We start from the raw sequence: 15,675 nt of genomic DNA on the forward strand, positions 1-15,675 counted from the left end.
AAATTGGTAACTGTTGACATAAAGGAAGCAAAATTCTATAGATGCCAAGGAAAAAGGATTAAATTGAATACACTTTAATACAGGAGTTCGTGCCTTTGGGCCAGATGCAGAAAATGGCCAGTTTTATATGAAGTCACTCCTGTTCAGTCCCCAGTCCCCCAGCCCCAGGCAACCACTATAGATTTGCCTTATCTTGGACGTTTCACAAATGAAATCATACATTATGTTGCCTTTGGTGACTGGCTGTTTTTTCCACTTAGTATGTTTTTAAGATTCCTGTTGTCTCATGTGTAAGTACTAACCCTTTTTTGTTGTCAAATAATACTCTGTATGGGTAACCTACATTTTATTCATCAGGTGACATTTGGGTTGTTTCCACTTAAGGGCTATGGTGAATAATATTGCGACAAACATGCGTACAAGTTTTTGTGTAGACATGTTTTTATTTCTTTTGAGTATATGCCTAGAATTGGAACCGTGGATTATATGTTACTTCTGTGTTTAACCTTTTGAGGAGCTGCCAAGTTATTTTTCAAATTAGCTGCACCGTTTTGCTTCCCAACCAGCAATGTAGGAAGGCTCCAATTTCTCTACATCTTCCCCGACTCTTAACTGTCTTTGATTATAGCTTGTGGAGTATCCTTTGGTTTTGATTTGTGTTTTCCTAATGGCTACTATTGTTGGGGACCTTTTCATGTGCTTATTGGCTATTTGCATATCTTCTCTGGAGATGTGTCTGGTAATGGTCCTTTGCCCACTTTTAAATTTTTTCTTTTTTGGGGGTCATTTTTGAGTTGTAAGAGTTTTTTTTTTTAACATTTTTTTTAATTGAGTTACAGTCATTTTATACTGTGTCAAATTCCACTGTACAGCACAATTTTTCAGTTATACATGAACATACATATATATTCATTGTCATTTTTTTTTCTCTGAGCTACCACAAGATCTTGTATATATTTCCCTGTGCTATACAGTATAATCTTGTTTTGTTTTTTCATTTTCTTGATGGTATTGTTTGAAGCACGAAAGTTTTCTTTGGTGAAGTCCAGTTCATCAGCTTTTTGTTTTGTTGATTGTGCTCTTGGTGTCATATCATTGCCTAAGTCAAGATCATGAAGATTTACTCCTATATTTCCTTCTAATTGAGTCTGATGAAGACTTGGTTGATTCACAGAACATATCTTTAATATTTCCTCCAGAATTGGGAAGTATTTCCTAATGAATGAGATAATTAATTCATTACAATTAGCGAATTTCCAGTCAAGTAAAACAGCAATGTGTTCGCATTAGCCTTTTCTTTCAAGTCAGTAGGGTAAAACTCTACTTTTGGATATACTTGCAGGCAGGCTAAGAAAACAAATATTCTTCCATGTGCTGAAGACATGGCTTATTGTTACTGGGAGCTGCGTTAATATAATTTGGCTTTGTAGTCCAAGTTACTATCAGAAAGAATGCCTCAAACTATTCTGACTTAAGATAAATTACTACAAAAGTAATTGTAAAGTTTAGATTTAAAAAATATATATATAGATCATGCTTTCTTATAGGAATATTTTAATGGCTTCAAGAAAACAAAATTCCAAAGTTACTTAAAGTGAACTTTACTCCATAAACATTTACTGTGTCTACTACTGATTTCTTTGATACTCATGACCTTGATATTTTTAAAGCTAATGCACCAGTGATTTTGTAGAATGACCCTCAGTAGGGGTTTGTCTGATATTTCATTACTAAATGCAGGTATGCCTCTGTGTAGCAGGAACATCAGAAATGTTTTCTCATCACATCTTACAAGCTGGTGCTCAGCTTTAATTTGTCCTACTACGTATGTTCATTTTGATAACTTGATTAAGGTTTGTAAAGTTACCCTTTTTTTCCTGGTATTTTGTGAGGTGGTATCTTGGAGGCCATATGGATATTGTATTCCTCAACAAACTTTCATTTATTTCTTCAGTGGACTCATGGTTTCCTACTTCATTGGTTCTCAGACTTGAGTGTTCATGGAGAACCCTATAGAGGGCTTGTCTCCAGAGTCTCTGATTCTGCAGGTCTGGGGTAGGACCCAAGAATGTGCGTTTCTAACAAGCTTCCAGTTATTGCTACTGGCCCAGGGGCCATACTTTTATTACCCATTATTGTAATTTATTCTGATGCTCAAATTGTCCCTAATTTGGCTGGTGGCAGGCTGGCTTCTGTGGCCTGTTGATAAGTCTTAATTATTTGAGCCCTTCTTTACATTTTTGCTACAGGATGTTCTAGGTTCATCTTGAACTTTCCCTGCCCCACCCCAGGAATTGGCCATTTCTCCACTCATTTCTGACTGACCACTCATGCCAAGCCACTCCCTTCCGGTGGACACCTGGCCCTCTTTGGGCTCTGATTCACTGCACCAGGTTGCCCACCCTCTTCACCCATCACTACCCTCCCAACATACTCACCTCTCTGGCTCTGACATCCCCCACCCCCCACCAGGCTGCTCCTCTGCACAGACCCCACCCCTGCTCTGGTCTACCTGATGGCTTAGGACTGAATTGCTCAGAGAGAAGGGTTATACACATGATATAATTATTATATGTGTTTTTAAAAAATAATTGTTTTTATTATGTTTTATTAAAATTATGTTTTTATTAAAAACATAATTATATACATGATATAATTCCTAGAAAAAGAATAAGGGAGTGGAAAGAAAGAGAAAGGAAAGGAAGCAAGCAAGCAAGCAAGCAGGGGAATATCTTTAAACTCACCTGACAGTATGTGCAAATAAGATACAACTAGAGCTCTGAGCTGCTCTGGTTGAAGGGAGGTTTGGAGGCCAAGAACCAGGCCAGCCCCTCGCTTGTCCTACCTCCACCTGCTAAGACCCCAGGGGATTTGAAAACCACGGCCTTAAACCAAGTCAGCTGACATCTGTCATGGCACCCAAGCACTGGGTTGCCCAAGATAACCCAGGTGGTTTCCAGTTCTTATTTAAGGGTGATGGAAAAGTAAAGGTGTAAAGTTATTTTCAGGGCCTTAGTTTGACTTGCAAGTAAATCATAACTTGTTTTAACAGTGGTGTAACCCTAACATAAAATAAGCTTGAGGGAGGAGACTTAGGACCCTAGCTTTGATGAGGAATTCATGAATGGAATTTATTGAATTTTAAGAGTTTTAGTGAAAGGAGCCAAAGGAATGGGTTTGAAGCACACAATTCTCCAGAAATAATTTGAAAATTTATTTCTATAATATAAAAAACAGTGGCCACTACTATATACCTTTCTACATTTACGTTTGAACCATGATACATTGCAGAAGAATATGTGAAATACGTATTCACATGTACAAAGGTAATGTTAATTAAATGAAAATAATTATTCAGAGTAATGTGAGAAATAGAAAAAGCAGAGCAAACTGCTAGAGCCAGGATGATGAGTTTAAAAGAGATTATTCTTTTTGAATACTTGGCTGCTTTGAAACCAATTTACTTTTAACTTGGTATAAAAAAGCATATTTGGGGATGTGATGACTCTCAATTTCACAGGCTTCTGTCTTCTAAAAGCATTTCTTGGAGGTATTTTATCTACATCTCTGAGCATAGAAACTGAAACCTGTGCTAATAAAGGTCAAGTTTTTACTTGTTGCTCTGCATTAATTGAAGGTGTGAAAAGCATGTTTGATGTATAAGCATAAACAAATGCCTATAAAGCTGTTCCTGATTTCCTAAGATTTATATCCCGTAACAGGGAAGTATTACGGTAATGCTGTTAAGCTTACAGTGATAATTTGACATTTTGTATCCGGTGATTTAGAAATAGTTTCTATGATTTAGAATATTTAGTAGTAGCTTTTTAGGTCTTAAATGCAGAAAGAATGACAAAATGTAAAAGTAGCTTTCACCTGGCCAGTTGTTAAAATGCCAAATTATCTTAATTCCAGCCAAAGCATGTTGTGGCATCTGGGCTGAAAGGTGTAAATTAATATAATTCCTTATTTTCATTGGGAACCTCCCTTCTATGTAGTGTCTCTGTTTTATAAGCTCATGATGTATGTGTGTGAATAATTAAAAGATGTGTTAAATCAACTATATCTCAATTAAAAAATAGAATAAAACTTTCAAAAACTTAAAAAATAAAAAGTTACGCTAGCTGTGTTTTAGGCAAGATTTACCTGGACTGTCAGAACCGTCCCTCTTGATGGTTGTAGGCCCCCGTGGAGAGGTCCAGTTGACCCCACTGCCTAGGGTGGAAGTGACAACTGCCTTTAAACCATCACTGGTGATTGATTTCACCCTTAGGCATACTGTTCTATTCCTAGTAACAAAGACAATAGGAATAGTTATGCCATTAATGACAATAAAGCAACTACAAAGACAATAGGGATAGTTACACCATTAATGACAATAAAACAACTATCACTTGATTTACTCTATGACAGGCCCTGTTCTAAGCACTTTTATGAGGTCAGTCAATTCTCACATCAACCCCCTGAGGCACGTATAGTATTATTAGGCTTAACCCAGAGGGATAGTGAGGTAGGTCACCCGTCTGGTAAGTGGCAGGCCCACCGTGTGGAACAGGGGGTCTAGCTCAGAATTCGTGCTCCTACGTTCAACCTAAAGAGGAGGCAACCCAAAGTGGGGGAAGATTTGAGGAAACTACTGAAGGCATTTGCAGACGGGCAACCCTGGCAAATTCCCACTCTTACGTAAGCCTCGAGTCAGACGTCCCTGTCTGTCCTCCTCATTTCGTTGTTGATTTTCTGGGGCTTCTTTGACACTTTATTCGTATGTTTTGCAGCCACCATGTTTATCAGAAGGTGTCTTTTTACCCTTCTAAATGTGACTTCCTGAGGGAAAGTGTCCCATATTGTTATGTTAGAAACTTGGATGTTTATTCAGTCAAACACATTTTTTTAAAATTCATTTATCCATTTAGTGGCAGGAATTTAGCTGCTCTCCCCAAATCTCCACTCTTCTTCACACCAAATCACCCCAAGACAACACTATCTAAGTAGAAACAATGTGCTTGCTGTGCAGACTAGTTTTAAGACATAACCTTTCCTTCCCACCCTAGACGGAGACCCATCAGTTTCTTTCCAATGGCAATGATGGAGCGACCCATCATGTACTTTAGCCAGTTACCCTGCACTGCACACTGCCTGGCCCATTCATTCACCTGAGTGAACGAGCAAGTGTCTCACTCAGCAAATACACTTTCCACCAGACAGTTTTAGGCCATGGGATTATAGCAGTGATCAAAGCAGTCAGGTTCCAGTCCTCACAAAGCTCACGTTCTAGTAGGTAATACAATGACAGGTAGTGTAAAGGCTGTGATGAAAATGAGATAGGTGGGGGGTCGAAGGTGGTGGAGAGAGCTGTTTTGAATCCCTACTGTGTACACAGTGGGTGCTCTGTTAAGCGCTGGGAAGGATGAAAATTAAAGCTCAAGGTAGACATTTAAGGGGAGGGTATAGCTCAATGGTAGAGTGTGTACTAAGCATGCGTGAGGTCCTGCATTCAACTCCCGGTACCGCCATTGAAAAAATAAATAAATGAACCTAATTACCTTTCCCATCCTGCAAAAAAAAAAAAAAAAAAAGACATTTAGTCTACTGTCCTAAACTGGAATCAACTATTAGGTTATAATTGCATTCTGAAGGATGAACATTTGTTTAAAGTAACCCATGCTTAAAAATAAAGTTGTCCTCTAGAACCTAGAGGAAGCTAGGCCCTGCTAAGAAATATTTGAGTTGGAATCAGAAACTTGCTTTCTTACTGAATTCAAACAGAATGATAGTTTTCAGGGTCACGTTTACACGTATCTTTTAATGTTTTTTAAATTTTTTGCGGGGGGGCAGGTAATTAGATTTATTCATTTATTTATTTTTAAAGGAGGAACTAAGGTTTGAACCCAGGACCTCGTGCATGCTAGGCAAGTGCTCTGACATTTGAGCTATACCCTCCCCCTACATGCATCTTTTAATTATTGCATATTGAGTTAATAGTTCCTTTTGGGGACAAATCCAGAGGGGTTTATCTTGCTGTGGGATGACAAAGAGGAAAAAAGGCCTTTAGGAGTGGGTAAATGGGCATGCCAGCTAGTGGTGATAATTGGAATGCTGGCAAAATGTAGCTCAGTCAGGGCTTACTCTCATTTAAAGTCATTCTGTGTCCTAGTCTGCCATCCGCCGAGTGGCTTTGAAGTCTGCTCCTGGCTGCTTTGTTTGGCTTTGGAGGATAGCCACTAATTAGGACGTTATGTATCTAAAGAATGTAGCTCTTTCCAAGCCTTTGCGAGTTCTTCTTAGAACAGTGAGCTTTGGGAGGAAAGACTAGGGTTTGCTTTCTGGCGCTGCAAGTTTGGAGGAAACCCAGCTAAAGTGAGCACTTTTGAGCGCTCCCCCAGCCCTCTCCTCTCGCCCTTCGCCTGCTCCACAGCCCACCACCCGACTGGCCTGTGTTTGTCCACTGGTCTAACCTGCTCCTGGTGTGTTAGAGTTGCTTTATTCCTGCCTGTTTCTTGGGCTTGTTTGGAACCCTTTAGGGGCAGGAAGCTGCCTTGTTCATCCTTTTATCCCCAGTGCCTCACACTGCGCCTGACATACACTAAGTGCTCCATAATTGCTCGTTGAGTTGAATGTGACAAGTGTCCACTGGAGCATCCTCTCTTAGGAGAAAGGGGAATGTCTCCAGAGGCTGCCTACAGACATTATTATCTTTAAGCGAGTGTTGGAAGCTTAAAAGAAGCCCTGCTGCTTATTGACCATTTAATTCATCCAGTGCGAGGGTGCCAGGGGACGCCAGGACACCTGTTCCTGCCCAAGAAGCCAGCTCTGTGGTGTGCCCAGTGCCAGAAGGACGAGCCCCTGGCGGGGCTGCCCCAGGAAAGACGCCTGTGCCCCTTCACCGTCTGGGCTCTGCCCTTGCCGAGCTCACACCTCTGCAACAGATGGTGCCATAGATTTTTTTTTTTTCCTTTTTCCAAGTGAGCTTGGGAAGTAGATGAACTCTGCTCTAGCAAAGGTGAAGGATGTCCCTTCTGCTCATCATCACCTCTGTCCTGACCCCTCACTGAGGTTACTCAAATCCGTTCTCAAACCAGCCCAACAGCGCTAAGCTTCAGGCTGGCTGCAAGTGCGTTTCCACAGCCGCTCGGGAGGAAAAGCTTTGCTCCCAGCTTCTCTTTGGGAACAATTTGAGTCTGTTTATTTAAACTTAGAGGCCTCACCGCTGTGTTTCCCTGTGAAGTGAGAGACCAAAAGCTGCCTCTTAAGTGAAGCCTCTGGTGGTTTTCTAGGTCAGCAGAGGCCAAGACTGTGATCAATTGGAAACTTCAAAAAATACGGCATATTATAGGGTAATGTATGGCGAGAAATGCCATCTTTTTCCGGAGACTACTAAAATTTTAGTCAGTATTCCATTGTAGGCAGTATGGCTGAAGAAAAATTCAAGGTCTTTGATATTTTTCACAAAACATTGTGATCAGAGTTTGAAAAATAGGAGCTTTAAAATTTATCACTATTGTTTCTAATGGCAAAAAAGAAAGTTGAGAACTGACTTTTTAACAGCATTTTCTTACAATAAAACTTTATAAACAAAATCTGGGTATAGGACATTTCAATACAGGAAATAGTATTCTAAAATGTATGGTGCAGACATCAAATCATCTCTGTAAGGGATGTCATCTGTGAATTCGATTCTGGGGAAAAGGCTCTGGCACTTTCGCTATTGGCTATAATGTTGCGTATTGTTTACATGTCATAAATTACAAGCATCTCCTGTTAGCATCGTTAAGAGGCCCATCACTGAGCTGGACGGGTGCAGAAATCCCCATACTGGGGAGGCAGAACGGGTAGAAAGGAGGTGGGCTTTAGTTTCCGTCAGAACCAAGATTACGTTCCAACCCACACTCTTATTGCCTTATGTGACCTTGCTGGTCATACAAGTTACATAATCTCTCTAGTCTTATTTCATCCGAAAGTTGGGGTCAATAATACCTTGCGGGATTGGTGGATAGGTTCATTGAGAGTCTACAAAACTTACACTTGTGCTTGACACACAGTAAATCTTATACTTATATTTGGGTCAGGATAGTTCTCTAGTTCCAAAAATTAAACACAGAGATTGAATAGTCTCCTTGCGAAAAGAAATTGCAAAGCACATGACTTGGCATCTTGTGTAGAAAAACAAATTCAATGACACAAATATCCAAGCCAAGTCCTTGAGATTATCAAGGGAGAGTGAGAAGAAACCAACGGGTACTCAGGAACACTGACACTTCAGGGGAAGGCAAAAGCCATCTGGAAAGGTGACTTAGGGGAGGGAAGTTTGTTTCCAAAACCAAGGGAGGAGCGTATGGCTGAGAGAGTGAGGATACTTGTGAGACGGTGACTGACATTATGTGTCGTGGAGCCTGGGTTTGATGGGGAAAGAAGTAAAAACAGGAGGGGTTGATAGAGAAGGAGGGAGCAGGGGAGTCAAGATACTGAAGGTCTTGCTGAACTAAAATCCAGATGTGGTGATGGTAACTGGAATGAAAAATGGTGTTCAGTGATCAGAGGGAGCTATTAGATTTAAGATTTCATAGGTAGAGCACTTCTGGCTGATGATGAGGTCCAGGGCATGGCCAAGAGAAGGGTGGCGTAAGTGGCACTGAGCAGATACTCTTTTGAGATCAAAGAACTAAGATACTGAAGCTACCCAGGATAATGGCAGGACCAAGTAGGGGTGGAAAGGAAGGTCGAGTAAGGTGCCACAGGCTCCTTGACCGAGGAGGAAGAATGACTGGGGTTGGCTCTGACGCTGACAGAGTAGAGAGTGAAGGCTAGTTTGGTGTCAGCCTGAATGTGCGGGGGATTGTCATTGGGAGCTGACATTAGGGATCTCCTAACTCTTGGGCCCAGTCTATGCAGGGGAAGAATGAGTGGCATCTCCTTGGGATAGCTGCAGGGGAGAAGTGAGGTCCTTGCAGGGATGAGCTGGGATTCATTTAACCTAAAGAGATGGAGGGGAGGACCCCTAGTGACATGCTGGGGGTAAGAGAGACTTTATCATAGAATGAAGTTCTAGAAAGCTTAGGGAAAGTTACAGAGGAAAGGGGGCAGTAATAGAAGTTTGATCAAGGGCCAGGAAGCTCAGAGCTCTTTGGGGCTTACAGTGTAGCAAAGAGATGGCAGAGGGGCTCCCATCTTGGCCATTGGCCTAAGATAACAAAATCCTGTGCTTGAAGGGACCGGCTGGCTGCAAGCGTTCCCAAGGAAGAGACCAGAAGTCCCCTCATAGATGGGAAGGAGAGGAGTGCTTAGGTCTTTCGGGAAGGAGGTAGCCCTCCTTGGACAAGGAAGGGAAGGCTTTCCCACAGAGGGAAGGGGATGGTCAGAGGTTCAGAGAAGAGGGAGTTTCATGCTTTCAGGGACCAATGACTAAGTAGTTTGGTGGGGCAGGATGCAGGGTCTGTGGAAGAGCGAGTGTTGGGTGGGGTCGGATGATGGGGGGCCTTGCACCATCTGCTCAAGGTTTATAAGCACAGGTGGGCCACAGTCAGGTAGCAGTGCCAGTGAGCAGAGAGCAGAGTGGGCTGAATGTGGATGAGGGAGGGAGGGAAGAGGGGAGAGAGAGAGGATGATGATGACGATGAGACCAGAATATTGAGGTTCTGGCTCTGGCTGCACTGACCCTCACCCCGCAACAGGAACATGTGAAAATTAACATAGACACTAAGGAACAGATCTTTTCATACATTTTGCTTTTTCAGGACCTGGTGTGAACCAGTAGATGTAGTCGCTGTTTGTTATCCTTCCTTTTTATAAATATTGATTATCGACTGTAATGAGTCTCTTGTAATTTCATCCAAGACCCTGAACTCACTTAGAAACCAAATATATGCACCTTACGGGCGCTGCAGTGGCTTCACCCCTGACAGTCCTCAAATGAGACTTCGTCATTCCCGATTAACAAATATATTCACGCCTTGACTTCTTTCATTAAAAATCCCGGGGATAAGTAACTCAGAAACACGAGGACAGATTAGAGAAGTAGAAGTCTAAGTAGGGACGCGCGCTAGGATTTGAGACCCTGACGTGCACATGGTTGATTATCAGATGCGACATTCGCAGAGTTGTCCACCATCTGGAGGTTTAAACATTCCGAATTTACTCTGGGTTTCCTTGTGACTGCTCATCACTATTTTATTCCTTTTGCTCTTTCTAAATAACGACAAAGAGTCTGTAGTTTGGGGAGTTCGGTCGTATTTCAGGGAAAGGACAGATTGTTGTGTGACTTCCTGACCATCAGTTTGTCCTAGGATGTTCTCGGGGACTCCCATGCAGTGATAGAGTGTTTTTCCTGCTCTCTGTTTGTGAGGTATGACTTCCTCAGCCTGCATTTGGTATACGGGATAGAGGCGGTGTCCACGTGTGTGCATGTGTAAATGTTTGTCTTCCTACGCGTGAGCCTGAACGGGCCAGTCTTGGGTAGGTCCACACATTGTTCAGAATTTGAGGTTTGGAGTTCTTTTTAACTCCAGTTTCCACCTGCTGTGAGGCGGTGGGTGAACCTGAGGATGGAATTTTGTAGTTGGAGGGGTTTAGGTCGTCTGACCCACTCCGCCAGTCCAGCCGAGGGGTCTGGTCCCCAGAGCTGACTTGCCCGAGGTCATGCAGAGCAGTGAGACAAGGACCTGCCGAGATCCTAACTTCCTAGTTTTTCGGTGGCCATTTGCTGGTTGGGACAATTGCACAACATTGTAAATCAACTAGACGTGAATTTGGAAAAAAAGCTGCTGCTGTCTTATCTCCGTCCTGGGCCAACAACTTTGCTTTCCCAGAGAGTATCTCTGCATGCACAAACATGTATTTTTTCTCTCATTTTTATACAAATGATTGAATAATAATGACAGTTCTGCACATTGATTTTTTCACTCATCAGTAAATCTTACAATGTGAGTATAAAAAAAAACCCAATGTAATTTTGATTATAAAATGCTGAAATGAAGATACGTCATTCATTTAAAATGAGTTTCAATGAAGAGACTGGCGAGCAGGAGGACCCACTGTTGATACAGGAGTGGTTTCTCTGAACGGCATGTCTCACGGTTCCGGATGGCGCTAGGGCTTGGGCGCAGCTGGGTAGGGAGTGGAAGGACAGTGGCCCCTCGAGTCCATCTGTCCATAGGGTTACTTTCTACAATAGCACAGGAGGCAAAAATCTAGCAAAGGTAAGGCTTCTTCTGAAAATCGTTCAGGAAGAGACTGGCACACAGGCTCTCAGTAAGACAAATGCAGCTCAATTTTCCTCTAGCATCAGCTGTTTCCTCATTTAAGCACAAGATGAAGCCACTGGCTTGCACTTGGGGCCACGATGTACCCCAAACACATATTTTTAAGCTCTGAGCAGTGAGATGTTCCACCACAAGAGATCTGAGGCTCTGAAACTGAGGGACAAGGGACAGCAGCTTTGGCTCCTAGGGAGGGAGGGACAGAGGGAGGGACGGAGGGAGGGCAGCAGCATCCACATGAAACAAACACTAAAAAACGACACAAGGTTTTTAACGTAACCATACAATTGAATTTGAGTAATTTAAAAGCATCTTTGCATATTCGCTGCCACCATAGACTATCATTTTGTTGAAACCAATGCATTCCAATATGCAAGTCACATAAATTAAATTGTCCCACTCTTTAATGTATTTCTTCCTCTCTTCTCTTAGGTCCTCTATTTTCCCCTCTTCACTTTTTTATCTCCAATCTTAGCTTCCCCTCCACCCCAGCAGAATTCTTTGAACACTCTCTCCCCTGAAGATGACACCCACTTTCTATGTTCCTGTGTTTCTTATCTCTCTCTTCCTTGAAGCTTGTCAATCACAGCTTGCTATCCTTTAGAGATAAGGGTAAGGGTTTTATATTTTTTTTAATTAAAAATTGTTTATATTTTTGTTTCTTTTTAGGCAAAAAGTATTTGGTGATTATTTTTTCCTCTCTTCAGTTAAGTTCCCAGCTGGTTATTTATTGGCTGTGTGATGGGACACAATTTTCTTAACCTGCTTAAGCCTGTTTCCTCTTCTGTAAAGCAGAGATAATAATAGCACTTTCCGGACAGAGTTGTTTTTAGGAAGTTCATGAGATAAAGTGCTCAGTTCAGGGGACAGCAAATATTTAATTACTAGTAACCACTAAGATTTTCAGTTGTTTGATTTGATACTTGTAGTTTAAATTACATGCAAATACCTGCAGCCTAAGGATAAAGAATATTGTTATTGTTCATTTCCGTTTCTTTTTGTTTTATTCGCACAGGATATGTGAATAAGGTTGAGCTATGAGAATGATTTTGAGTAGTGAGATCTCCCCATAGCTTTTAATTTTTTTAGTCTTTAACGGACTCTGGTTTTTAGAGTGTTTTGGGTTCACAGAAACACTGGGGGAAAGAACAGAGAGTTCCCACCTGCCCCATTCTCCCCAGCATACACAAACTCTCTCACCATCAACATCCGGTTTCAGAGTGGTACCTTTGTTACAGTCGATGAACCCACATTGGCCTTTTATTTTTTTTAACTGTAATGCTTGCAGGCATAAATCGTTTCTTAAAGTGTTCATTTCTGTGTTAAAGACTTCCTTTATCCAGCATTTAAGGGAAAGGTATCAGGTCAACAGGGCCCAGCTGCGCGTGAACATTTCATTGTCTATTCAAGATGCAGGAGCTCCTTGGAACTGGATGGATGGTGAGAATAGTACGACTAGTGTGTCCTGTCTGACTGCCCCTTTTCTTTTTTCTTCTACTTCACGAAGTTCTTTCAAGGCCTCGAAATGCAGAAACGCAGCCCAAACCTAACAATGGGTAGGCGACAAAGCCAGCTTCAGAGATGCCAGTGTTTACCCTGGAGGGACGTGGGCAGAATCCGCCGGCAAGTAACAACACCGGAGCCATTCAGCCCGAGTTTCCGAGTGGGCGTGGCGCATGAGTAATGAGTGTCCGTCAGCCTTCTTCATTCTGCGTGAGAGCACACAACAAACCGGGCTGGGGTGGGGAGCACCCCACCTCCAGTCACTGCTTCCTCAGCCGGCGCAATGCCACGCCTCTTGCCACCCTGCCGGGTCCAACTTGAGAAGCAGGCGGGAAGATTTGGCAAAGCATTAACTTTCAAATTAAGCTCTGCCCAAATTAAAGAGAGGATGCGTGGCGCTGTGTCTGGATGGTTAGCGTATTTGATGCTGATTTCTTTGCAACATCACGTTTTGGTTACAGAAGTGATTACATAATCTCTTCTCCCGAAACTACAGACGTCTTAAAAGTTAATAAAGTGGGAAAGAGGGTGGGGAGGGATAAATTGGGAGTTTGGGATTTGTAGATATTACTTACTATATATAAAACAGATAAACAACAAGGTCCTACTGTGCAGCACAGGGAACTATATTCAGTACCTTGTATTGGCCTATAATGAAAAAGAGTATGAAAAGGAATATTTATGTGTATATGTATAAATGGATCACTATGCTGTACACCGGAAACTAACACAGCATGGTAAACCGACTATACTTGAATAAAAAAAAATTTAATAGCAGCAGATTTTGAATCTGGGATGTGAAAATGACCCAAGAACAAGGTCCCAGAGAACCTCCTGATAATCTTTTGTATTGATTTGCTAAAAGGGGAGACAAATATCATACAAGCAAGGAATATAGAGAAAATCTTCATTTTTTTCTAAACCTTTCCATCTTAATGTCTATTGTCAAATATTGTATTTGTCAAGAAATGTAATACAAATTTATTTTTTAAATGATCAGACATTAGTAAGCAATTCTCTTGGAGAACTGGATGGTTTCTAGAGACGTTTGAAAAGACAGACTGGCAGGTAGAGTGTTCTGGAAGGTCTGGTGTTGGGGTGTGTTCAGCTGGCGGACCGTGCCCTGGCGGAAGACGCGGCACCCTCTCGCTTTCGCTTGGGCAAACTGGACGTCTGATTTACAGGCCTGGGGGGAGCCCCCACCACTTTTGGCTTTAGTTATGGTACCTAATGAACCGGCTCATTTAACCGTAAGTGTGAAAGCTTTGACTAAAAAGCTGATTTAAATGTGGGCTACTGAACTTTCCTGAGGCCTCGAGAACTCATCATTTGTTCAGCCCTCACGTTCAAGGAAACTCTCTCTTAATGAACCTGATTTCGCGTTTGCGCAGAAGAGACCAGCTTGGCTGGAAGAGACAGGAAGCTCCCTGCGCAGGTGCCCTGCCTGGGGCGAGGGTCGGGGTAGGCGGGCAGGCGTCCCGCATAACCGGTCTCCGGTCAGAAGAGCTTTCCTGTCTCCCACTGCCAGCACCTGCCATCTCCCCGTCAGCCTTCTCCGCTGTCACCTGTGATATTTTCTCTGGTCTTCACTCTTGCAGTAAATGGCTGTAAAACGTTAAACGTTAACGCCTGGAGTTGCAACCCCCAATCCAATCCCTCCTGCCCCCTGGCTGGTTTATTTTTCCTTCCTTAGTACTCAACTACCATCCAACCCACTACTTACTTTGGTTACACAGTTTCTTTATTGTCTCTCTCGCTAGAAAGTCAGCTTTCTGAGGCCAGGGCTCTTTGTTTATTTCTATTGTTTTCTCTCCAGCACCTAAAACAGTGCCTGGCACACAGTAGGCGCTCAGTAAACATCTGTGGCACGAAAGACTAACAGCAGGCCCTACTGCTCAAGCCCTGACGGGCTCTGCTGTCACTGGCTCCGAATCCTTAAGAAGTTTTTTCTTTAAACTGCTTACAAGTGAAGGCGGGTGGGACCATGGAGCATGCGCATAGTGGTGAGGGATGGGCGACGAGAGGGTCCAGCACCAGTTTTCTCCCCACTTGCTCTGAAAGGATGCTGTGGAAGGAAAGGGAGAGAGAACTTTCCTCTAGGCCTCCCTACTTGTCAGTAAGCTGACAGCGGCCGCCTGGTACTCTGCTTTGTAGTGAAGAAGTGAAGTAAGATTAGTTGAATTAATTTCCTGCAGCATTTCCACTGTTCTGTCAAGAACAAAACACACACGCATGTGCCAATTCTGAAACAGGAGTTTTGGAAAATGCCTTTATGTTTACATTTAAAACTGGTTTGTATAAACAGTAAAGTTCATTTCGATGATGGGGCTGGCATTGCCCTCAACGACCACTTTGTCAAGCTCATTTCCTGGTATGACAATGAATTTGGCTACAGCAACAGGGTGGTGGACCTCATGGTCCACATGGCCTCCAAGGGGTAAGAGCCCCTGGGCCCCCAGCCCCAGCAAGAGCACAAGAGGAAAGAGAGGCCCTCAGCTGCTGGGGAGTCCGGGCCCCAACTCGATCCCCCAACGCACTGAGAACCTGACCTTCACACAGTTTCCATCCCACACCCCCTGAAGAAGGGGAGGGGCTTAGGGAGCCCTGCCTTGTCATGCGCCATCAATAAAGTACACTCCACCCAGAAAAAAAAAACCCAAAAAACAGTGAAGTTCATGCTAATACTTTAAAACTTTCACTTCTTCTTTACTGAGAATAACAGTAAACAGCAAATAAAAAACACCCATGGAAGAAAGGAGAGAGCTTTACGTTTTAGTACCTTTCTTGCTTCTTGAACAAGGGGTCCTACGATTAGTTCCCACAAATTATTATGTTGCTGGCCCTGTTTGCCATGACTGTAGTTGAATAATCCAGTGCAGCCTGTCAAATTCAGGGGCCGTGTTTCCAACATAATTTTGTA

This window comes from Vicugna pacos, chromosome 25, assembly GCF_048564905.1.
Source record: "Vicugna pacos chromosome 25, VicPac4, whole genome shotgun sequence".
In the NCBI taxonomy this organism is placed as follows: Eukaryota; Metazoa; Chordata; class Mammalia; order Artiodactyla; family Camelidae; genus Vicugna; species Vicugna pacos.